This window comes from Anabrus simplex, chromosome 3 (genome assembly GCF_040414725.1).
Source record: "Anabrus simplex isolate iqAnaSimp1 chromosome 3, ASM4041472v1, whole genome shotgun sequence".
In the NCBI taxonomy this organism is placed as follows: domain Eukaryota; kingdom Metazoa; phylum Arthropoda; class Insecta; order Orthoptera; family Tettigoniidae; genus Anabrus; species Anabrus simplex.
Window position 1 is genome coordinate 357,765,225 of NC_090267.1, and position 25,278 is coordinate 357,790,502.

At 41.8% G+C, this 25,278-nt stretch overlaps 1 protein-coding gene across 1 annotated transcript in view; it reads right to left on the reverse strand.

Annotated features, from left to right (window-relative positions):
- Positions 1-25,278, reverse strand: part of rk (rickets) — an 824,128-nt gene that overhangs the window by 448,464 nt on the left and 350,386 nt on the right. The window lies entirely within an intron of this gene.

A 25,278-nucleotide genomic window follows, 5' to 3' on the forward strand; every position in this document is an offset into this window, starting at 1 on the left:
TGACTGTGCTGGGTATCGATCCCGCAATCATAAATATGCTCAACCAATTTTGCTATAAATCCGATTACACCTGATTGATGAACAAACACAGAATTATTTCATTTCTTCTGGTGCTGCACTTCCGAAGTCTTTACTAGGTGACGCTCTAACTTGGGTTCATATCTGGAATTGTCGCGGATGTAATAAGTGTATCCTTTCAGCGATGGGGGCAGGTCCCACCATCCATTGTGTGGCTCCATAGAGGCTGCCCGTTATGTCCCATGATTCATAGCAGTAGGCCACGCAATAACTTAAATGTTTACACCAGTAGGGACTCCTTTCACAAACTTCCACACGAGGAGAGAGGCCGAGAGGAAAGACAATTTTTTTAAACTCAACTTTTTCATCATCCATATCTTCTTTTCACACACAAACACGTACTTTAACCCACAAGTTTTAAAGAGAGGGACAACTTTATCGCAAGCCAACATTGCTGATTTTATTTTTCATTCTTATAAAATAAATTTCTCCTCTGTAGATATGTATCTGTAGCGAAATTCTTCCTCTGAGATGATTTATAATCTCTTCACTTATCATGGGCAGCTGAGCGGTTAATGTGACAGCCATTATGACCTACAGCGGAGTTCTACCACAGACGATTTAAGACGACATGAATTGCAGAATGGAAATTATATAAGGTCTCTCATTCTGTACAGTTTTAACCAAAATTGCTTAATACTTGCCGTACAGCGCTGTACAAACAAGTGTGATATTGAAACTGCAGAATGTTCTGTGTGTTACGCACTTGTTAATAAACTATGGTCAAGTGCAGACACTGTCAGCGATGGTAGGTAGATATAAATAAAGCAATACGGCTTATCATTCCCAATGCTTGAGTTTGAAGGGTAAAGAGGTGGATTCACGTGCTTTACACCGACTCTCCAAGCACAGTAGCGGACAGGTTATTAAGAGTTTCAGATTTTGGAGATTTGTTTGTCATTAAAGCTGACCTCAAGGAGTAGGGTTAGCCTGCTTGCTTCTTACACGGAGGACCCGAGTTCGATTTCCGGCCAGGTCAGGGATTTTTACCTGGATCTGAGGGCTGGTTCGGGTCCACTCAGCCTACGTGATTACAATTGAAGAACTGTCTGACGGTGAGATAGCGGCCCCGGTCTAGAAAACCAAGAATAACGGCAGCGAGGATTCATCGTGTTGACCACACGACACCTCGTAATCTGCAAGTCTTAAACGGTCGCTTTGGGGCTGTTGCGCCATGGGGTTTTGGAGTTTGGGTTTGTCGTTAAATGTATGACACGTAATATTCGTTTTGAAAAACAATGCAAAATGAACTGAAAATCTGTGTCCTTTCATATTCTTCGTAGATTTACATGACTTTAGAACCTAGGGCATAAGTCGCATGGAAGTAAAACTTTTGAAGAAGTTAAATGATTCGAAATAAATTAACTACGTAACATCTGTTCAATATATACAAGTTTGTACACTGACTGACAGAGCAAATGCAACACCAAGAAGGAGTGGTCAGAACTTTATGCCAATTGCAGGGTAGACTGACGTCACTGAGGTATGCTCATGATGTGAAATGCGCCGCTGTGCTGCGCACGTAGCGAACGATAAATGGGACACGGCGTTGGCGAATGGCCCACTTCGTACCGTGATTTCTCAGCCGACAGTCATTGTAGAACGTGTTGTCGTGTGCCACAGGACACGTGTATAGCTAAGAATGCCAGGCCGCCGTCAACGGAGGCATTTCCAGCAGACAGACGACTTTACGAGGGGTATGGTGATCGTTCTGAGAAGGGCAGGTTGGTCGCTTCGTCAAATCGCAGCCGATACCCATAGGGATGTGTCCACGGTGCAGCGCCTATGGCGAAGATGGTTGGCGCAGGGACATGTGGCACGTGCGAGGGGTCCAGGCGCAGCCCGAGTGACGTCAGCACGCGAGGATCGGCGCATCCGCCGCCAAGCGGTGGCAGCCCCGCACGCCACGTCAACCGCCATTCTTCAGCATGTGCAAGACACCCTGGCTGTTCCAATATCGACCAGAAGAATTTCCCGTCGATTGGTTGAAGGAGGCCTGCACTCCCGGCGTCCGCTCAGAAGACTACCATTGACTCCACAGCATAGACGTGCACGCCTGGCATGGTGCCGGGCTAGAGCGACTTGGATGAGGGAATGGCGGAACGTCGTGTTCTCCGATGAGTGACGCTTCTGTTCTGTCAGTGATAGTCACCGCAGACGAGTGTGGCGTCGGCGTGGAGAAAGGTCAAATCCGGCAGTAACTGTGGAGCGCCCTACCGCTAGACAACGCTGCATCGTGGTTTGGGGCGCTATTGCGTATGATTCCACGTCACCTCTAGTGCGTATTCAAGGCACGTTAAATGCCCACCGCTACGTGCAACATGTGCTGCGGCCGGTGGCACTCCCGTACCTTCAGGGGCTGCCCAATGCTCTGTTTCAGCAGGATAATGCCCGCCCACACACTGCTCGCATCTCCCAACAGGCTCTACGTGGTGTACAGATGCTTCCGTGGCCAGCGTACTCTCCGGATCTCTCACCAATCGAACACGTGTGGGATCTCATTGGACGCCGTTTGCAAACTCTGACCCAGCCTCGTATGGACGACCAACTGTGGCAAATGGTTGACAGAGAATGGAGAACCATCCCTCAGGACACCATCCGCACTCTTATTGACTCTGTACCTCGACGTGTTTCTGCGTGCATCGCCGCTCGCGGTGGTCCTACATCCTACTGAGTCGATGCCGTGCGCATTGTGTAACCTGCATATCGGTTTGAAATAAACATCAATTATTCGTCCGTGCCGTCTCTGTTTTTTCTCCAACTTTCATCCCTTTCGAACCACTCCTTCTTGTGTTGCATTTGCTCTGTCAGTCAGTGTATATTACGTAAAACATTATTTTCAAACAAAGAAAATTTAGATTTAAACGAATATAAGACACAGGCCAGAGTAAAGTGTAGCTTCCACCGAAGTCCCAGTCAACATCGATGGCAGGGACAATATGGAAGCTGCTGGGGTATGGGTGGTGCTGAATAATGACATTCAGAGCATGACTAGTGCATCTGAGTGTTACGAAAGGTGCTACTTATAGGGTCAGTTGTGCTGCAATAGTACTTTCTGCCCCAGTGATGAAAGCAATGGCAAACTACCTCACTCCTCATCTTCCCTAGTACGCCTCATTTTGGTGCTGCCATTGGTTTATGGGGTTTACTTATAACCGCATAACCTTTGGTGGTGCTATTTGAGGATCCAACCAGCCTCTGGGATGATGACCTAACAGGCAGAAGACTTTCGATGCAATAAGATAATAAACATTATTTAAACAACGTAAAGGAAAATAAAATAATGTATTACTGATATCTATAATATTACTTTTTGCATGGTATTGCCCGAGAAACTGTGTGCTCTCACGTACCAACAATTCGACCCTTGTTGACTTGCGAAAGTACTGGTGTGATGTCAGCAACGGAATAACTTGCCCACCACTGAATGAGGAAGAAAATGCGCTGTTCCTAACAGCCCCACACTCAGCAACAGGCAGGTAATCCTGCGTTTGCTCCCACCGACATACCATCGCTGATGAAGCCTGCACGCAAGAAAGCATCCCTCGAGATCAATGCTGTCCAATTGAGCTGAGTGGATGCTCAATCGCTTTCCCTTCGTCGTATTACATTACAGAAAATATCCTTCTATAAGAGACCACCACGTCAATATGACTGTGTGTGACTACACTTTCTTGGCAGGTAACTGAGTGCTATACACAGAAGTGAGAATTCTTCTCACGATGGCTGTGTGATTATATTTTTAAAAGATGAACTACAACTAAGCAACCATCCCTCTAAATAAGATTCAGAGGCAAAATGAAATAAGAGAGTAAACAAATAGGCCTACTGGTTTAACGACTTATTTTTCTAGGTTTCTACACAGGTGTTATGGCGGCGATGGGTTAGGGAAAGGCTAGGAGCAGGAAGGAAGCGAGCATGGCCTTAATTAAGGCCTGGCGTGAAAATTGGAAACCACGGCAAACCATATTTAGGGCTACCGAATAGGGGATTCGAATCCACTATCTCCCGAATGCAAGTTGACAGCTACACGACCCAAGCTATGCAGCACTCACTTGGTTTTCTAGATTTCCTTCTTATTAGCAGGTATATCACATAAAATTATCCTGTGAACCATATGATCTTGCCGCGGTGGGAAGGCTTGCGTGTCATAATGAGCAGATAGCCGAGCCGCAGGTGTAACCATATCGGATGGGTATCTGTTGAGAGATCAGACTAACGAATGGTTCACCGAAAGCGGGTTAGTAGCCTTTTGGAAGTTGCAAGGGCGGCAGTCTGGATGATTGATATGGCCTTGTAATAATACTCAGCATGGCTTAGCTGTGTTGATACTGCTACACGGCTGAAAGCAACAGGAAACTACAGCCATAACTAACTTCCGAGGACCTGCAGCTCTCTCTCTTTATGAATGATTTACTGATGACGGGTTTCTCCTGGGTAAAATATATATATTTTTTTGCTAGTGGCTTTACGTCGCACCGACACAGATAGGTCTTATGGCGACGATTTGATAGGAAAGGTCTAGGAGTTGGAAGGAAGCGGCCGTGGCCTTCATTAAGGTACAGCCCCAGCATTTGCCTGGTGTGAAAATGGGAAATCACGGAAAACTATCTTCAGGGCTGTCGACAGTGGGATTCGAACCCACTATCTCCCGGAGGGTAAAATATTCCGGAGGTAAACTAGTCCCCCATTCGTATCTCCGGGTAGGGTCTATACGAGAGGGGGCAATCATCAGGAAGATGGATACTGATACTCTGCGAGTCGGAGCGTGGAATGTTAGAAGTTTGAATCGTTGTGGTAGGTTAGAGAATCTGGAAAGGGAGATGGATAGACTTAAGTTAGATGTAGTTGGTGTAAGTGAAGTACGTTGACAGCAAGAGCAGGACTTTTGGTAAGACACTAGAGAATTATCAACACAAAATCGAACAGGGGAAATGCAGGAGTTGCTTTAATAATAAATAAGAAAATGGGGCAGCGGGTAAGCTACTACGACCAAAGTGAAAGGATTATTGTTGTCAAGATAGACAGCAAACCAATGCCCACCACAATAGTGCAGGTCTATATGCCTACTAGTTCAGCAGATGATGAAGAAATCGAAATAATATATGAAGAGAGAGAAGACGTTATACAATATGTAAAAGATGACGAGAATCTCATTGTGATGGGAGACCAGAATGCGGTGGTAGGCCGAGGAAGAGAAGGTAATACAGTAGGAGAATTCGAACTGGATCAAAGGGATGAAAGGGGAAGTCGGCTGGTTGAATTCTGCACCGATAATAATTTAGTCCTTGCTAATACTCGGTATAAACACCACAAACGACGGCTGTATACGTGGTCGAGACCTGGAGAAACTGGAAGGTATCAAATAGCCTTCATTGTGATTAGGCTGAGATTCAGAAACCAGGTGTTGGATTGCAAAACTTTCCCAGGAGGAGATGTGGACTCTGACCACAATTTGTTGATCGTGAAATGCCATCTGAAGTTGAAGAAGTTGAGGAAAGAAAGGAATGCAAGGAGATGGGATCTAGACAAGTTGAAAGAAAAGGGTGTGAGGGACTGTTTCTAGGAACAAACTGAACAAGAACTAAATGAAAAGGCTGAAGGAACAGAGGAAGAATGGACAGTCATGAATAACAAGGTATCTAGGGCTGATAAAGAAATGTTACGAAGAAAGGAAAGATCAACTAAGAATAAATGGATAACTCAGGAGATTGATGAACGACGAAAGTATAAGATTGAAAAAAATGAAGAGGGCAGAAAGGAATACAGGAGATTAAAGAATGAAGTGGATAAAAAGTGCAGGACAGCTAAGGAAGAATGGCTGAAGGAGATGTGCAAGGATGTTGAAGGTTATATGATCCTAGGAAAGGTAGATGTTACATACAGGAAATTCAAGGAAACCTTTGAAGAGAGGATGATGATAATGATGCTTGTGGTTTAAGGGGGCGTAACATCTAAGTCATCGGCCCCTAATGATACGAAATGGGACGGAATGCAATGGCAATTTAAAAGTCCAAAATTAATCCACTGACCAGAATTCAAAAGTGATGATGAAAAATGAATGGATGAATATGAATTTAAAACAATTTGTTTATCCAACCCGCAATGCCTCACCTTCCCAGAACTGACCAAGGAACTGCTTCGAAAGCACAATCCTGGACTGAGGATGATTGTTGTCTAAGGGGGTTCAAAATCCAGGTCAACGGTTCCTCGTAATGGTACTTATCGCTAGTAGAGTAGAACCAGGGTATTTCTCAAGTTGCGGCACTAATCAAAAATAGCGTAAACTCACGGTGTTCCAAACAGTATGGTGGTACTAAGCACAGGTATTCTACGACGCACAGGTAAGGCAGAAATATCGTGTTTATCACATAATGGCACCATTCATAGGCAACGCAAACCCATGTTGCACCTCACGTAGGTGTACTAATCACACAGAGACTCGTACTATCCCGTGGTGTTCCTCACATAGTGGGTACAAATCACCACAGGCAACGCCCATACCCGTGGTGTTTCTCACATTATGGTACAAATCACAGGCAACGCAAGCCCGTGATGTTCCATATATAGTGGTACTAATCGCAGGTACTGGAAACGCACAGTGTACCGCTCTCTGCTGCTACTAATCACAAACCTATTATGACCCCATTTGTGGTACTACTCGCAGTCAAAGGCGACCCGTGTTGTTCCCCGCGTAGTGGTACTAATCACAAGTAGTTTCATTGTTCTAATACAATCATCCGTTGGTCGACCCTTTGATTCGCCCCTTACGACAGGGAAGAAATACCGGGGGTGTATTCTTCTTGGAGAAAGGAAAACAAAGTGTATGAATATTAAGAGTTCAGATGGAAAACCCATTCTAGGGAAAGAAGACAAAGGAGAAAAATGACGGGAACATATTCAACAGCTGTATGAAGGTAAAGACTTACAGTAGATGATACGTTTCTGGAACAAGAAGGGGCTGTTGATGCTGATGAAATGGGAGACCCAATTTTTAGGTCAGAATTTGACAGATCTTTGAGTGACCTAAATAGGTACAAGGCACCTGGAATTCACGACATTCCATCAGAATTACTGACTGCCTTCAGATAAACCAGCATGGCGAGGTTATTCCATTTAGTGTGTAAGATGTATGAGACAGAAGAAGTGCTATCCGATTTTCGGCAGAATGTTGTTATACCTGTTACCAAGAAAGCTGGTGCTGACGAGTGTGAAAACCATTAGTTTGGTATCTCACGCCTGCAAAATTTCAACACGTATTATTTACGGAAGAGTGCAAAGACAAGTTGAAACTTAGTTGGAAGAAGATTATTTGGCTTCAGAAGAAATGTAGGAACACGTGAAGTAATCCTGACTTTACGTATGATCTTAGAGGATCGAATCAAGAAGGACAAGCCCATGTACATGGCATTCATAGATCTAGAAAAGACATTCGATAATGTTGATTGGACCAAGTTATTTAAGATTCTGAAGGTGATTGGGATGAAATACCGAGAACGAAGAATTAACTACAATCTGTATAAAAATCAGTCTGCAGTGATAAGAATCGAGGGCTTTGAAAAAGAAGCAGCAATCCAGAAAGGAGTGAGGCAAGGCTGCATTTTGTCCCCCCCTCCTTTTCAATGTTTACACAGAACAGGCAGTAAAGGAAATCAAATAGGGATTCGGGAAGGGAATCACGATCCAAGGAGAGTAAATTAAAACCCTGAAATTTTCTGATGAAATTATTTTATCTGAGACCGCAGAAAATCTGGAGAAATTGCCGAATGGTATGGACAGAGTATTGGGTAAAAAGTACAATATGAAAATAAACAAGTCCAAAACAAAAGTAATGGAGTGCAGTCGAACGAAGTCCGATGATGCAGGAAATATTAGATAGGAAATGAAGTCTTATAGGAAGTGGATGTGTATTGTTACTTGGGTAGTACAATAACTATCCATGGCAGAAGTAAGGAGGATATAAAATGCAGACTAGCACAAGCAAAGAAGGCCTTTCAGAAAAAAAGAAATTTGTTCACTTCGAACATTGATATAGGAAATAGAAAGATGTTTTTGAAGACTTTTGTCTGGAGCGTGGCATTATATGGAAGTGAAAGATGGACGATAACTAGCTTAGAAAGAATGGGAATAGAAGCCCTTGAAATGTGGTGTTACAGAAGAATGCTGAAGGTGAGATGGAGAGATCGAAACACGAATCAAGAAATACTAAATCGAACTGTTGAGAGGAGATCGATTTGGCTAAATATGACCAGAAGAAGAGATAGAATGAACGATAGAACACACCTTAAGACACCCGGGAATTGCGCATTTGGCTGTTATGTAGAAACGAAAAATTTAGCACAGGATAGGGCGGCATGGAGCGCTGCATCAAACCAGTTTCTGGACTGATGACTCAAACAGCAACATATCTGATAAAACAACCGGCTACAGAATAGAATTAAGGATATCGATACAGATGATGCAAGCCTATAATAAGTTTTGGAAATATATACTGTAAACCCGTCCAGTCGAGGTGGTAAGGAAGTGCTTGATTCACTCACAAGGAAGTGGGTCGGAATTACTGTCAGAACGTTTAAAATCATTATGAAATTAAAAAATCCTCTTCTCGAGAGGATCATGGCGCTGAGATTCGATCTAGCATATCATAATAATAATAATAATAATAATAATAATAATAATAATAATAATAATAATAATAATAATAATGTGGCCTCAGGTACCGTTTGTAGACAATTTCATTTGATGTCATTTAGGTTGACTACGCTTCAATTTCTAGGTTCTGTTTCACTCTATCAGTCGGCAGAGTAAATCGGGTCTCTGTTAGACGATTTGCACGGGTAAACGTCAAATGTGTTACCAGAGATTCGTTAAAGTCGACGTCGAATTGCATGGAATATCGAATGGAAGTTCTTCCGTTCTTCAAAAATCCGAGCATCTCCACCGGGTTTGAATCCGCTATCTTGGGATTCAGAGACCGACACTTTACCCGAGCTCCACAGAGGAAGATACCGTACATCAGAAATAAGTGTCAGCTTCATTCCTGGGGACAAAGGTGGCCAGGTATAGAGCTTACAATCTTATTTCCTGAGTATCGAGTTTACGGATGTCCGCCTCTGTGGTGTAGTGGTTAGTGTGAATAGCTGCTACCCCCGGAGACCCGGGTTCGATTCCCGGCTCTGCCAAGAAATTTGAAAAGTGGTAGGAGGGCTGGAACGGGATCCATCAGCCTCTGGAGGTCAACTGAGTAGAGGTGGGTTCGATTCCCACCTCAGCCATCCAGGAAGTGGTTTTTCGTGCTTTCCCACTTCCCCTCCAGGCAAATACCGGGACGGTACCTAACTTCCTTGTCTATCCCTTCCAATATCCCCATCCCCCGCAAAGCCCCTGTTCAGCAGGCGAGGTACTGGTCATCCTCCCCAGTTGTATCCACCGACCCAGAGTCTGAAGCTCCAGGACATTGCCCTTGAGGCAGTAGGGGTGGGATCCCTCGCTGAGTCCGAGGGAAAACCGACCCTGGAGGGTAATCAGATATAGAAGAAGAAGAAGAAGAAAAATTTACAGATAGTGGAAGCGTTTAACTTGTTTAAGTTTCATCGCCTGTATGAATGATTTCTTTTGATTTCCTTTGCTCACGAAGTGAAATGTTATTAATGATTAGTTCTAAAGACTTCGGCTACGCAGTTTGGGACACGTAGCTGTCAGCTTGCATTCAGTATTAGCAACCCTGGAGATGGTTTTCCATAGTTTCCCACTTTCACAGTAGGCAAATGCCAGTGTGTGCCTTAATTAAGGCCACGACTGCTACCTTCTCAATCCTAGCCCTTTCCCATCCTTCCGTCGCCGGAAGAGAAAAGAAAATACCTACCTGCTGTTAGCATCAACACGGTCGTAATAATAAGCAGTTACGTTTTATGGAGGTCCGAGTGACCGAACGTGGTTTGTAGCTGGAGACAGAACAGACCGATCCTAATCACGTATATCAGGCAACCTTGATACGTTGATTGAAAACTAGCAACAATATTTTTTCTATAGAACAACTGTAAGAAAAGATTAATGACTTTGATATTCAAGTTAGAGTGGATAACGTTTATTACAAAACTTCCTGTTTGAAGTTGCCTTTTTGCAGTGATTATAATTTAGAAGCATAATAATCCCTATTAATTGCCAAGTGGAAAACGATAATGTGATTATTGACTGTGAAAACAGACTTAAAAACACGGATTTGACTATTGTTAATATTTCATCCTCCAGAATAACATTAACAATTAGCAATCAGTGAGATCTCGGTTCTATGTTAGTGTTACATAAAATGTATGTTCGTTGTTCAGGTTTGAGGAGAAGTACAAGTGAGAAATTATCTTCTAACACTAAACAGAGGGAAAAATACACCAAGAGGTCCGGCCATTCGAAGAAAGTGTGTGTGGAATATTCAGGAAGATATAAAATGAATATTATTTGTAACGCCGGCCTCACTGTCTAGGGGTAGCATGTCTGCCTCTTCCCCAGCGGTACCGTGTTCGATTCCCCGCCATGTCAGAGGTTTTTACCTGGATCTGAGGGCTGGTTCTATGTCCCCTCAGCCTATGTCCTTACAATAAAGGAGCTATTGTCAGTAAGATAGCAACCGCGGTACAGAAAGCCCAGAATAATAGCCGAGAGGATTCGTCGTGCTCACCACTCCCATGTTACTCTCCCTCAGTATTACATTATTTCATAGAATGTCCGTCTCCATGGCTAAATGATTAAAATGCTGGCCTTTCATCAAAGGAGTCCCGGGTTCAAATTCTGGTATGATTTTCTTGTCTTCATCATTTGAAATCATCTAAGGTAGGGCCTCATCCTCACGGAAATGCATGTCGCAATAGGCCATCTACAAGAATAAAGACCTGCCCAGGCCTTTCCAGAGGCCATACTCTATTATTATTATTATTATTATTATTATTATTATTATCTCTGTGTGGGTAAGTAAAAATGAGGTTCCGTAACCATGCACGTACACAATACAAAATTATGACTCAAAAGTATGGAATAGTACCGAGTCAGAGACGATAATGATTAAAGTCGATGATAATTGTAAATTCTAACGTCTTGTTTTGTTGTATTATTTGTCTAGTTTTGGTCTATTGTTTTATATATTGTGTATTTTCTAACTGGTTGTATCTCCGTTCAATGATACGTACTCCGTAGTGTTGGTCGGTCGGTCGGTCGGTCGGTCGGTCGGTCGGTCGGTTGGTTGTAATAGGTATACGCCCAGTTGCTAATAAAATTAATACTCTCTCTGAATTTTCTGATGATCTGAAACTGGGGAAGGGGAGGATTTCTTCAATTGTATAACCGATCATAGAAAGCAAACTATAAGGGAGACGTGAACAGAGAAATTTATTCTGGATGCGGAACCTCAGACAGTGGTTAAACATCCACAATAGGCCTATTTCGACTCCGATTTGGGAAACACAAATCAGGACAATTCACTCCATGATCGTCACTAATCTTCTGTGACGAGGTGGCGCAAAATATATCAGCATTCTGCCTATGAAAAATTGTAAATACTGACAGAGCATAACGTGGGAGTAATGCACCAGACTGCTGCAGAACGTTATGGGAAAGAGAACCGGTCCCGTCAGAGTGAGTTATGATGTGTACTTACATATTTTCTGTGCCCCTGGCGCGGTGTACAGTATAAATAGGATGAAATGAATTTTTCCTGCTTTGAAGAAGATATATGTTATTTCGTCCGTGGATTCACTTTGCCCTAATATGATTCTGACATGCAACATGTGCTAACAGAGACCCTGGCTTCTTTTGCTTTGCTTGTATGGACTTATTTCTTGTTTGTAAGGTCAAATGCCACTCAACTACCCATTAATCGGGGTTGCAAGTTCTCTTCCGCAGGAGGTGGACTGCTGCTGGTATCAATGCCTCAGCCATGATTAGTATCTTGATACTTACGCTTGTTTAACTTATGTAGGCCTACAAGCGTGGTGCTGCTGCTACCGATTATTATTATTATTATTATTATTATTAAGCGGAAGTACAACTAGATAACCACCGAGTGAGTTGGCAACGCCTTTGGAGTCGTGTATTAGCGTCTTGCATTCTTCAGAAGGAGGGTTCAAATCTCCTTGTTCGCAGCCCAGGAGATGACCTTTCGTGGTTTCCCATTTTCACACCAGGTTGTACTTCATTTTTTTGCTAAGGGCTTTACGTCGCACCGACACAGATAGGTCTTATGGCGACGATAGGATAGGAAAGGCCTAGGAGTTGGAAGGAAGCGGCCGTGGCCTTAATTAAGGTACAGCCCCAGCATTTTCCTGGTGTGAAAATGGGAAACCACGGAAACCATCTTTGGGGCTGCCAGTAGTGGGATTCGAACCTACTATCTCCCGGATGCAAGCTCACAGCCGCGCGCCTCTACGCGCACGGCCAACTCGCCCGGTGTTCTTCAATTAAGGCCACGGCCACTTCCTTCCCGATCCTAACCTTTTCCCTTTCCAATCTCTCTGAAAACCTGCTATGTTTTAATGTGACCTTAAACCACTAGTAAATAAATAAATAAATAAATAAATAAATGCACATTTTTCATGAAAAGATCAAGTATAGTAGGCCATATATATTTTTTTAACGACCAAACGACCCAAACATACATTTTTCATTATAGACTGTCATGCCTTTCAGGGTTCAACCTGAAAGCCTCTATGAATTTACTCATCACCGTCACAAACCCCTATTTGCTCTGTGGCTTCGTTTATTTCTATACCTCTTTGAAAATGTTTGAGTATAATATTTTATTATCGGACTTCGCTCACTTCTTATTAGAGGAACTTTCACTTTTTCTAAGCTTCTTTTCTTTCTTTTTATCAAAGAGGCCTCATATCATCGTTTTCTAGAGAATTGATCATTTCATTTGTGGTAGTTTCATGAGCCCAGAGTAAGTTTCCCCCCTCGATACACTGAATCCTACACTTGCCGACTCGAAATTCCATCCACATGTTTCTCGAAAACAATTCATTCAGTGTTTATAAATGAATCATTATGAATTTGAGTTTCATTCATATTTAAAGATATATTTATGATCATTCGATTTTCCCAAGTGGAAATTCGAAACCATTTTAATGAATATTGCATAACTATTTACAATTTATTTAAAATTATTATTTTATTCTAATAATCAATTAGGGGCCCGCAGGTGTGAGCTCGCATCCGGGAGATAGTGGGTTCGAATCCCACTGTCGGCAGCCCTGAAGATGGTTTTCCGTGGTTTCCCATTTTCACACCAGGCAAATGCTGGGACTGTACCTTAATTAAGGCCACGGCCGCTTCCTTCCCATTCCTAGGCCTTTCCTTTCCCATCGTCGCCATAAGACCTATCCGTGTCGGTGCGACGTAAAGCAAATAGCAAAAAATAAAGTCAATTATTATTTTTCCTAAAAGCAGTAGCGGCTTGTAGCTGAAATGACAGGTGGGGCTAATGTGGGTATTGTTCTTCTTCTTCTTCTTAATGTTTTTGTTTCTTCTGGTGTTGTATATACACCTATATTAAGAATTGTCATTACAGTATCATTACAGTTAAGAATGCTTGATCCTAATGCATGTTAATAATAAGATACATGAAAAGTGAGGGCCTACCTCATTTATAAAGGAACACCGCTCGTCGATTCTTCTGTGGTGCAAACTATTCACTATTTTAAACGCTACTTACTAATCACTGTTAAACAAAAACTATCCAGAACTTATGCTCCCCACTCCGCAACTGCTAAAAGTGAACTGTAAACTAAAATTCGAAATGTGTCGAAAGCTTCACTCTGGGAATGATCACAAGAACATTTTACATGAGGTTAGAAGAATACAAACGAGTTTGCAATAACATCGTCATAACATCCGCCACTACAGGTTCGTCTATACTCTATATTGTATTTTTTTATTTGCGGGCATATCAAAGCTAGCCCCTAGTTCGACATTTTAAAATGTATTGAAACTTCCCCTCCCTCAAAGTTTCACTAACCTTCAAAACATTTACCAATACTCACTGTGAGGACAGAGAGAATTAGCCCCAGTGTCAGGATAAACGTAGAAAACATGTTATACAATCATACTGTACTTTTATTTTCTCATATCATTAATTACTTCAGAACAGTGGTACTAAGATATTAATTTGGTATCATTAAATTAATTATATGAAATATAAATAATATAACATTCCTAAACTCTTTACGTCCGAAATTCTGGTGGAGCTAAGCCCCTTTAGCCGTTAATGACGCACCGTATTTAAAACACACAGATAGATAAACGAAACACACATTATACTGTAAATAGACTTTATTTCACACTCTGAAATTTAAGCTTTATGGTACAGTAACTATGATCAACTATGATCACGGCAGGGTAATCGCATGCGCTGTACGGTTATTGAGAACACACTCCGTAAGCCACTTTTGACCGAACATGTCCTCTGAAAGAAAATAAAAAGAGATATTCTACTTTAGAGAAACCAGATAATCTCTCTCTCAGCACTAATCAAAGGGAAGTAAGGGAAGACTTTCGACCGCGTGAAGAATTAGGGATTCTGGTAAACGAAACTGAAAGGAAACGAAAGAAATGAAAATGAAAGACTCCTTACAGCTACAGGACCAATGCTGCACATCCTACTCGCAAACCTAACATCATTTTGTCCGGAAGAGAAGAATTAGACAAGGGACGTTGGATAGGAAGGATGAAAGCTAGGAGGCAGACGCTAGGAAGTAGAAGCCGCACCACACTCAGCAGCAGGAGGCACTGTGGTCACAAACCAACGCTATAAAATTGACAGCCCCTACGGTTTACCTCCTTTAGTTACCTTTTACGACAGGCAGGGGATACTGTGGATGTATTCTACTGTCCCCACCTACTGAGGGGATGACCAAAGAAGGTTGGGTACAAAAGATGAAAACGAGGAGTCTAAATGGACTACATTATTCCAAAACATGCATTCCTTTATCGCTTAAGCTATGGCTCTCAAAAAATGGAATTCAAATCTATTTCAAATAATTTAACTCACTGACCGTAGTGAAACATCTCAGCCAACTTCCTCCAACAAAATTGCTAATAACGAGTTTCTTCAACAGATTAACTTCACTGTCAAGAAAAGTATATTTAGGAAATGGAAGTTGTTTATTTTCCAATTCTAAAGAAAAACTTTACGTTAAACTGAGAATATTTGCCATGTTTAAGATAATTACTAGAAGTGGACTTTATTCATGTTTTATAAATTGCTTCAGTGAATCACTAAAGAGTTGCAGCGTAACTTTTAATTATTTTATGTTTTGTAAGAATACACTGATATTTTAGTTAAAGGCCTGTAAATATATTTTGTCGCATGTAGTCCGGAAGGCTGTTTGCAACAAGTGTCGGGTGAGGGAAATCTGTCCCTATGAACATAAATCCTACAGTGTATTGGTACTGAGGTACAGTTGTTGCACATGGCCTACTATACTGTCGTTTTCGTTATCCGTCGTCCATTTTTTACCGACGAGGCCGCATTTAGAAGGTATGTTATCATAAATGTGCGTGACGCATACGTGGGAAGTTGAAAATTCCAATGGTACTGTTGTCACTAATAATCAACAGCGCTTTGGACACAACGTGTAGTGTGATATTATCCATGATCAACTGATCGGCCCATACATGCTACTCCGACGACTGAATGGATGGATGACTGTATCTGACATTTTTAGAGGACACGCTGCCTGTACTACTGGAGCATGTGCCGCTGGCAGTTGGCTGCTCCATGTGCCTCGTGAATGATGGGGCTGCAGTGCAATTCAGTTCGCATTTACCCGCCAGTTTTTGAACAACACCTTCCCACGACGGTGGATTGAACGTCGGAGGTTCATTGCACTGGCCTGCCCGTTCTCCTGACCTTAATCCCCTTGATTTGAATCTGAGGGGACAAATGTGTGGTGTACGCTACTCCGGTTAAAGATATCAACGACCTGAAATAGCGTACCAATAAAACCTGTGCAGCTGTTGGACTGGAGCGAGCTATCTTCTGGCCAGTTCATACTGGGGCCGTTCATGGCGGACACATTGAGTATCTGCTGTGGTGTGGTATCCTGTAACTGCATCGCCTTTAACTCGGTAACAACACATTGTAGGACACAAGTTCATAGGGACTTTTTTTTTTAAGTCCCAGAAATCATCCTCAGCGTTTGTTAGAAATTGTTAGATACATCCTGCATTTTGCATATTCTTTGAAAACCGTAAAAGTAGTTAGTGGGTCGTAAAGCCATTATTATTATTATTATTATTATTATTATTATTATTATTATTATTATTATTATTATTATTATTTACAAATCTATTATGACTTTAACGCGTAAGCCAACTGCGTGGCCATGCAGAAACGCCATATTCCGAGAGATCTCCGAAGTTCAGCTGCATTGGATGCGGTCAGCACGGCCACTTGCTGTTGGCTAGGAAAGCAATTGAAAGGAACTGACCACAGTGATGCGAGTAAATTCTGGCTCGTATTGCCTGATCAGTATCCTCTGACCTAGGTGTGGGCATTGACACTCGTCAACGCCGAGGTCTGGACAAGCTGTTAGTTTCCTCGTTTCTTACATCCAAATTACTAACTCGTTCATAGTTTTTTGGTTGTGAAAAGGATATAGGCCTAAAAATTCACATTTGTTTCAAAATTAATTTTATACTCGTATTGGGTTGAGTGGCTCGGATGACAGAGCACTGACTATTCGAATTCAAGGTAGCGGGTTTGATTGATCCCCCCGCATGGTCCAGTGGTTTCTGAAGGTGCTCAGTTACTCCTGTGCGATAGCGTCTTCGGCATCTCGGCGTCTCCAAAAGCCGTAAAATGAGTTAGTGAGCCATAATAATGAATAAAAATATTACTTTTACGTGCCACCAACTACTTTTGCGGTTTTCTAAGACGAGGAGATGCGAGAAAATAATAATAATAATAATAATAATAATTTATTTGCTTTAAGTTCCACTAATTACTTGTACGGATTTTCAGTGACGCCAGTAAATCTACAGACACGAGTCTGACGTATTTGAGTACCTTCATATGCCACCGGACTGAGCCAGAATCGAACCTGCCAAGATGGAGTCAGAAGGTCAGCGCCTCAACCGACTGAGCCATTCAGCCCGACAAGGGAATTTTTGTCTTGCAGGAGTTCTTATTCGGGCTGATGAACCTACCGACACGAGGTTGGAATGTTTTATCACTTTCAGTTACCAACAGATTGACCCACTCAGCCCGTCTAGTGAGACATTTATTATTATTATTATTATTATTATTATTATTATTATTATTATTATTATTATTATTATTATTATTATTATAAATTCTTGTCTCCATTGTAATAGCTTTTCTGAAACATTACTGTTTCGTTGCATTTTTGTCAAATTTCAATAGACATGAATAACTACTGATGTTTCTTTTACATGGCTAGCTGTCGTACCCTTCAGTGGCGGGTTAGGTTTGCATAATGGCAGCAGTAATGTTATCTAGCGGAGATAACTGGTAGCAGAAGAGACAGACGACTTCAGCTAACGGCCAGTCAATGTAAGTAGTGATGGTGGTGATTAAAAAATAAAATTTAAAAAGTCCAACTAGGCAACAAACCTCTTGGTCAATATAATGCTACTGTTGATAAGTTTTACGGACTCAAGGCATGTAGGCCATCACATATCTATGCATTCGAGGCCAGGGCTTCCTAATCCTTCCTTCATGATCCCGTTTCCCTCACTCTTAGACTGATCGGTCCTTCACGTTCTTGTACCTAATTCTACAGTCATCTTTATGATCTTACTGATCAATACAGGCTAACGACCACACGGTTTATCTGCTTATAAAACCATAACCACCACTACTATAACCAGCAGGTTCTTTACCATTACGATTGAATAACGTTCCCACGACATGGATGCTGGCCGTTAGTGGAGTTGGAGTAACGAAAACATAAAGTCGTGAATCATCTCCATTATTATAGCCTGTACGATGAAACTATAAAAAATCCATAGCCTGTTTCCAGTCATTCGACCGGGTCAGGAATGGAATGAATGAAGCCCCGTCTAGCGTCGAGAATAGGAATTGTGCCGGCTGCCGAAGCCTGTCACACTCCTTTGGGGCAATGTTTAATGAATACCAGATGAAATAAAATTATATTGGAGTGTTGCTGGAATGAAATATGACAGGAAAAACCGGAGTACCCGGAGAAAATCTTGTCCCGCCTCTGCTTTGTTCAGCACAAATCTCATATGGAGTGATCGGGATTTGAACCATGGAAACCAGCTGTAAGAAGCCGGCGAGCTGCCGCCTGAGCCACGGAGGCTTGTCTCATACGATTAAACTATATCAGACAAAGATATATTTTCTGTAATCGTTGTGTACACTGTTTAGATAGAGCTAATATATCCGGAGATGTTTGAAAGTCGCGAATATCTCCGTTTTTATTATTCGTAAGGTAAAAGGATATAAAATATGCGAAATTATATTTTACACAACTTTTATAACGTACGCCAGCCCCGCGGTGTAGGGGTAACGTGCATGCCTCTTATCCGGAGGCCCCGGCCAGGTCACGGAGTTTTACTTTTATATGAGGGCTGGTTTTAGGTCCACTCAACCTATGTGATTACAATTGAGGAGCTATCTGATGGTGAGATACTGGGCCCGGTCTAGAAAGCCAACGGGCCGAGAAGCAGTCACTTGAAAGGCCGTGGCCTTTCGGGGCTGTTGCGCCATGGGGTTTGGGTTTCGGTTTATAATGTTTTCAATAAGCTAATGTTGACGGAAAACTTTTATATTTCCGTTTTGGACCCTTTAATATTGCTACACCACTGTACACTAATCAAGCAACATATAGCCTAGAGAACTGTCCGGATATATCTGAATATTTTCAAGAAATGTTGTCAAGCAGTTTTCCAATGATGTTGAGATAAACATCCAAAGAGACAGATAGACAAAACTTTTTTTTTGCTAGGGGCTTTACCTCGCACCGACACAGATAGGTCTTATGGCGACGATGGGACAAGAAAGGCCCAGGAGTTGGAAGGAATCGGCCGTGGCCTTAATTAAGGTACAGCCCCAGCATTCGCCTGGTGTGAAAATGGGAAACCACGGAAAACCATCTTCAGGGCTGCCGATAGTGGGATTCGAACCTACTATCTCCCGGATGCAAGCTCACAGCCGCACGCCTCTACGCGCACGGCCAACTCGCCCGGTGATAGACAAAACTTGAACTGAAGCTATTTTCAGTCAAAATTTGAACTGTGCACATACAATTATAATTTTATTTACATAGATATTGTTCTCATTCAGACAACGTTATTGATACTACATATTTGTGCCTTTAACATTTTCAGAAGTGTCCATTTTTCTTTCTGAAGGGAGTATTTTTTAAATATTATTTTGATATTATTAGTATATGATTGCAGGTAAGGTCGCCACTGTAATTTGGAACGCTTATTTCTTTAGTGGTGATAAACAAATAATCAAAATTAAGCTTAACAACGGTAGATTAACCTGAGCTACTTTGTATTTGTGTTCCTGACACTCCACATTAATACTGGAGAATATCAACCTCGTATTCTTTTAATCCACGAGATTTCATCTATAACAGAAAGCCTTCGTGAACACTGTAATGGTATAAATAATTTAACCACTCTCACATTATTATTTCGAGTAAGGAATTCCATTATGTTCAGAAATCTTCTGTACTTGGAGGTATTTGTGTGCAGCAGTACCAATTTCAGAAGAGAATATATTCCTCGATTCCTCGCCAGAAACATGCTGAGAAATTCAGATATGTGACTTCCACTTGGAAGAGATACATGGCCCTTTATTTCACTTAACCTACACCAGATAAGGGTTTCGCATAGCCGAAATAGGGCTAAATTCTCTAACTACGTAGTACCGGACTTATGAAAGTGGAAACCTTTACCTTCCACTTTTCTATGGACCTACATGACTATTTTACGTTTACTTTTAACTGCTGATTCTTATTTTTACATACTTAATACGTTAGTTCATTAATAGTTTTTAACGGTTTTGATCTTTACTTATTAGGCTACACTTAGCCTATTCAGACAGAAATAATTTGTAACTTTAATAAGTAATTGAACTGAATAATAATTCTTGTAATAAAAGTTTTAATTTTTAATGATATTGATTTTACGTCTCACTAACTACTTTTTTAGTTTTCGGAGTCACAGAAGTGCCGGAAGTTTGTCCCGCAGGAGTTCATTTACGTGCCAGTAAATCTACCGACACAAGGCTGTTGTATTTGAGCACCTTCAAATACCATCGGGACTAAGCCAGGATAGAACCTGCCATGTTGGGCTCAGAAGGCCAGCGCTCTACCGTCTGAGGTACTCAGCCCGGTTTTTAATACAGTTATTATTAATTTGTACGAGTTATAACATTTTTAACTTGATATGAAAGGTTGTACATTTTATATATTCTGTTTGTGCAGCTGATTGTGTTTTTTTCTCGTTCATATGCGAATTCACAGTTACCTTCTTAGTGTACGCTGAGAAATCCAATGGTCGTGGAACTCATCGGAAAAAGTACATTCTTCAAAAGTTATTGTCATAAAAACATATCGAACGTCGATTATAACAATCGTAAGAGAATTTAAAGTGATAAAATATTGTTCTAGAAAGGGATTTTATAACGTTCCACAAATCATACTAAAATGTTCTTCATTGTCAACCGACATACCGAAATTACCATCTAGATGAGAGTGCTTAAAAACTGATTGATGAGACATAGGGTTTCTCCATCCGGACAGAAAACTGCGTATCACGTACGTCGAGTGCTGCTACCGCCTCATTTCATAGCGGCGAAGAGCTACTGTAACTGCCACTTTAAACCACAATTTTAAGACAACTTCCGAAGCTTTTCGGTTGCTAGGATTCTATATGTGGGCTGTTAGTAAATGCAGCGAGGGATGAAAATTAGATTTGGTTTAGACTTGACAATATCGACCATTCTCTTACCAGCAGAGTTCAAACTACCACAGTCACGAATGATACAAGGTTATCAGTGACACCTACACTCCATTCTCCCTGCTCTAATCGATTAGTATAAAACTACTATATTAATATTTGAGTCAACAAGAGTGAAATATTTTACATATCCAGGTTTATTCAATACATTTAAAATGAGAATGACGTTTAATATTTATTGCCGTACACTTCCCGTGAAATTAGATCCTAGAACGTATCTTAAATCTACACGTACTGAATAAAGGTATTCTTCACTGAATGAGCTGTCAAGGAAAATGAAAACCAAACCAGACTCCATAGCACTACAGCCCTTGAAGGGCCGCTGCTCAGCTCAAAGGCCTGCAGATTACGAGGTGTCATGTGGTCAGCATGACGAATCCTCTCGTTCTTTTTCAAGGTCATTTTCTTACGGTTAAGTCAGCTCGATGGAGCTACAGGCTCAGACTGGGATTTCGTCGTCCTGTTTAAATGGATGGTTTTCTTGTCACTCCGTGCTGTTCCTACTGAAAATTCCACCCGAAGTCACTGGTATTCGAATACCAGGATACTCGAATTGGTAGCCTAGTGGCTAGTTCATTGCACTAGGGCTACTTATAAAAACGTTCTTCGGCTTATTTGTGAGGTTACTGGAATCTCCCTGGTTCAATGTGGACTTCTTTCCAACCAGGACAGTGGTCTTTCCTGATGCCATGAGAGTTTTCCGGTATGAAATTTCAACCTAAGATTGATCGGGCTTCGAACCCAGCGGTCCAGGTGCAATGTCAGCAACTAAGCCACACCTCAAATCACGACCTCCTTCAAAATTACGTCCTGTATCCGAGGTAACACCAATAGGCGGAACTTAATATGTGTATTGTTGACGATAGTTTGTTGTTTCAAGTGTCGTGATATCCAGATCATCAGCGCACTTAGTACAGAAACCATGATTTTAAGAAATAAAAATTCCTCAAACTTCTGTCTACTGTATGAAAAATACGATATAGCGGCCTTCTAACGAGTTAACAAATAATTTTAAGCCACGTACTTGTGCTAGGCTGGATTCTTGGAGGAGATAACATTGCAGTGATAACCCTGAAAGAATGTGGGGAAACGAAACATTTGATTTTGATATTTCAGCCAGTATCTCCTCTTACAATCATATTCCATTAACCTAGTCGTAATTTTAGTTGAAATTTCATCTGCCAGGAAGAACTGTGCGCAGATACGAGCAACACGATCACATGCAGTAGTACAGAATATAGGCAAGAAATATGAATACACGACTGGAGTAACAATTACAAGGAAAGTTATTCTGGGAACTGGAAACATGAATATTTTTCATTCATTATATTCTAGAAGAGAACATAAATTAGGCGAGATGGACACAATATGCCGTGTATACTCATGTAGCGTAAATGAGGTGTAAACGTCAGCTGTGTCCTGAGTACGGCAGTCGAAATGGAAACTTCGTAGTTATCACATGCCCTACCTAAGAAATAAGTACTTCATGATACAAAGGCGCGTAAAAAAATAAGGTAAGAGCTTATACGTAATATATTTATTTTACAGGCCGATATAACGATATACAACAGATTTATGTATTTCTATTCAACATAGTCATCTTTCTTGTCCAAGCACTTTTTCAGCAGTACATCAAAGGCACGGATGCCAATATGGAAGAAATCTTATTTCAGTCACCGAAGCCACGTCATGACGGCATGCAAAACGACCGCATCGTCATTAAATTACTTACCACCCATATGCTTCTTCAACTGTCAGAAGAGACGGACAACACTGGGGGCGGGTTCAGGGCTTCTTTCAAACTTCTGGGCGTAAGGGAAACCTTCTTAGTAAGCTTTTCCTTTACAGTCTTACTTAAAACAGCATTTTTCTATAACATCTTGTGCCATAAATGTTCAAAATACAGTATTTCTTCACCAGCAATAAATTGAAATATCACACTCATTTTGCTGCTAGCCGTTTGTTCCATTTGATGAAATTCAATCATTGAACATCAAGCAAGGGCATTACATCCTAATGTTATGCTATACAGAGAACCTTGACTTGTTTTATTGCCACACTGGACCCACGACCAAAGATTCTGGTACATAATTCCATTTCAAAAATCATAAAATTTGACTTATTTGATTTCAATATATGAATCAATTGTTCACTACCCGAAAAATTCATTAGTCATTCGTCTTGAATTTGGTGACTGTAGGTACGTAAACTATGTTCTGAATAGTCAGTGTCATGGACACTATTCATACCTCAGGTCGATGAATGATTAATTTCCTACAGACACACGTGAGTCAACCGTCCCACTCAGAGAGTTCAACTGAAATAGAGCGTTTGAACATAGGGATTGAAACGGATGAAGGCGCATCGGTATTGTACCGATATCTCATTAGAATGCGCATAAAAAGAGCATTGCAGTTCTGAAGATAGACGGCAATTAGCACGATTTTCAGTTGGTAGTCTGAAGCCACATACATCGTTATTTAACCTGATTACATCACCGCAGCGTGGCGAACACCGTTTGACCCTCATTATACGGCTTGTATGCAACCCGCAACACAATTCACAGCGGAAGAAACGAAGTTCGTAATTCTACGTGCCTGTTGATATCGTGCCCAGCCACCCTACCTCCAGTCTAGCTCCTTGGTGAATGGATTGCTTAGTGGCCTTCGGTTCAGAGAGCTCCGGTTTCGATTCCCGTCCGGTTGGGGATTTTAAGTTTTGTTAATTCCTCTAGCTCAACGGTTATGTATTCATGTTCGTCTTAGTACTGCGCTTCAATTCTATTCAACACATTACATACTACCAACCACAGAAATACGCACGCAATAGTGAATACAACCCTACACACACGATCAAGGTCAGGAAAAGCACCCGGCTGTAAAATTGGGCTAATTCCATACGAAGTAACCACCCCCAAGGAGCTGGAGAAAGTGCGGAAGAAGAAAAAGAGTCACGGGACGTCCAGTTTTACTTGGAATCCGAATAATTAAAATGTCGTTTTTCGAAAGTTGGCTGGGATTCGAACCGTAACCTCCTTGGTGAGAATCCAGTGACGACGGATTATCAAGCCTCTAGATTCAGCATGAAGGGAAAGGTAGAGTGGAGTAGTATTTACGAGTTTCGAGTGTACAAACCAAGCCCGTACTACACAAGGTGGCGGCTGTATTCCCAGAAGTAACACTCTTTTTCGGAGTACTCGAGACAAATTCTAGGTAGAAGACCAATCGCGACGCACTGCTGTAATTCTTATACTAGTTATTTATTTTCCGTTGATTTTCTCTCGCGAAGTATATCGAACGGGGCTTTGCCGGTGTCATGGTGGCAATTTTTAACGTAGAACGCGTAATTTACATAGTCGAAACGAAGTATGTAGTTAATATGAGTTTGAATGTTCTTCTCCATCGTGGTAATGAAATGGCGTATGGCTTTTAGTGCCGGGAGTGTCCGAGGACATGTTCGGCTCGCCAGGTGCAGGTGTTTCGATTTGACACCCGTAGGTGACCTGCGCGTCGTGATGAGGATGAAATGATGATGAAGACGGCACATACACCCAGCCCCAGTGCCAGTGAAATTAAACAATGATGGTTAAAATTTCCGACCCTGCCGGGAATCAAACCCGGGACCCCTGTGACCAAAGGCCAGCACGCTAACCATTTAGCCATGGAGCCGGACTCCATCGTGGTAGTAGACGTGTTTGGCTGCAGCTCCGATTGCTTGCAACTTGTTCTACGACGACCGGCAACCTTAACTTTGAAACGCTTCCGATAAGTTTTTTTTTTTTACTATTAGTTTTACGTCGCACCGGCACAGATACTTAGGTCTTATGGCGAAGATGGAATAGAAAAGGACTAGAGGAGGGGGAAGTAAGCGGCCGTGGCTTTAATTAAGTTACAGCGCCAGCATTTGCCAGGTGTGAAAGTGACAACCACGGAAAACCATCTTCAGGGCTGCTGACAGTGGGGCTCGAACCCACTATCTCCCGGATGTAAGCTCACAGGTGTGCGCCCCTAACCGCATGGACAACTCGCTCGGTGATAAGTCTTTTGGTGCTCGGTATTGATAATTTTAGACTGTTTAGAATTCTGAGTGTCCGGTCTATCCTTTTGAACGCGTTTCCGATAATTTTCAAAACAATTCATTGTCCATGTGTAGCAACATTTTAAAAAATCTTCTTTAGGTCACACCGACACAGATAGG